Source organism: Phytophthora infestans, genomic scaffold (genome assembly GCF_000142945.1).
Source record: "Phytophthora infestans T30-4 supercont1.152 genomic scaffold, whole genome shotgun sequence".
NCBI lineage: Eukaryota > Oomycota > Peronosporomycetes > Peronosporales > Peronosporaceae > Phytophthora > Phytophthora infestans.
Window position 1 is genome coordinate 168,839 of NW_003303607.1, and position 1,492 is coordinate 170,330.

Here is a 1,492-nt window from a genome sequence, read left to right on the forward strand (position 1 = left end):
AAAACAACAGCTCCTGCGTGGTAAAGGTCTTTGAAGGTGCTAAATGCAAAGTTGAAGGCGGCAATGCGCGTGGCCTTGGTGTGGTGCGCTTGGTTGTGTGTAAGTATGCGTGTGTTTGGCCTTTTGTTTGGCGTTTGTTTTGATTAAAAGAAGGTGCTCCCAAATAGTCTAGGCGGTTAGGATACGTGGCTTTCACCCACGCGACCCGGGTTCGAGTCCCGGTTTGGGAATTTTGCTTTGCTTTTTCAATTCTTCGTTCCGCCATGTATATAGCGCTCGTTGTGCTTGCTGGTACGACGTTCGGATGACTGTATGGCCGGTGATGGAGAGTAGCTCGGCTTAGCACTCGCAGGGGCAACGACCAGCCGGTGGGTAAGCGTGGCGAGAACGGCGGTATCTAATTCAGGTTTAAAACAACAGCTCCTGCGTGGTAAAGGTCTTTGAAGGTGCTCAATGCAAAGTTGAAGGCGGCAATGCGCGTGGCCTTGGTGTGGTGCGCTTGGTTGTGTGTAAGTATGCGTGTGTTTGGCCTTTTGTTTGGTGCTTGTTTTGGTTAATAGAAGGTGCTCCCAAATAGTCTAGGCGGTTAGGATACGTTGGTTTCACCCACGCGACCCGGGTTCGGGTCCCGGTTTGGGAATTTTGCTTTGCTTTTTCAATTCTTCGTTCCGCCACGTATATAGCGCTCGTTGTGCTTGCTGGTACGATGTTCGGATGACTGTTTGGCCGGTGATGGAGAGTAGTTCGGCTTAGCACTCGCAGGGGCAACGACCAGCCGGAGGGTAAGCGTGGCGAGAACGGCGGTATCTAATTTGGGTTTAAAACAACAGCTCCTGCGTGGTAAAGGTATTTGAAGGTGCTGGATGCAAAGTTGAAGGCGGTAATGCGCGTGGCCTTGGTGTGGTGCGCTTGGTTGTGTGTGAGTATGCGTGTGTTTGGCCTTTTGTTTGGCGTTTGTTTTGGTTAATAGAAGGTGCTCCCAAATAGTCTAGGCGGTTAGGATACGTTGGTTTCACCCACGCGACCCGGGTTCGGGTCCCGGTTTGGGAATTTTGCTTTGCTTTTTCAATTCTTCGTTCCGCCACGTATATAGCGCTCCATGTGGTTGCTGGTACGACGTTCGGATGACTGTATGGCCGGTGATGGAGAGTGGTTCGGCTTAGCACTGGCAGGGGCAACGATCAGCCGGTGGGTAAGCGTGGCGAGAACGGCGGTATCTAATTCAGGTTTAAAACAACAGCTCCTGCGTGGTAAAGGTCTTTGAAGGTGCTGGATGCAAAGTTGAAGGCGGTAATGCGCGTGGCCTTGGTGTGGTGCGCTTGGTTGTGTGAGAGTATGCGTGTGTTTGGCCTTTTGTTTGCCGTTGTTTCTGATTAAAAGAAGGTGATCCCAAATATACTAGCCGGTTAGGAGACGTGGGTTTTCACCCACGCGAGCCGGGTTCGGGCCCCGGTTTGGGAATTTTGGCTTTGCTTTTTACAATTCTTCGTTC

The 1,492-nt window shown here is 51.3% G+C and overlaps 1 pseudogene across 1 annotated transcript; it reads left to right on the forward strand.

The window, feature by feature from the left end:
* Positions 1-1,387: 1,387 nt before the first annotated feature.
* On the forward strand, positions 1,388-1,461 carry PITG_30845 (annotated as a pseudogene). The gene has a single exon. The product of its transcript is annotated as a tRNA-OTHER (tRNA).
* The last annotated feature ends 31 nt before the right edge of the window (positions 1,462-1,492 follow it).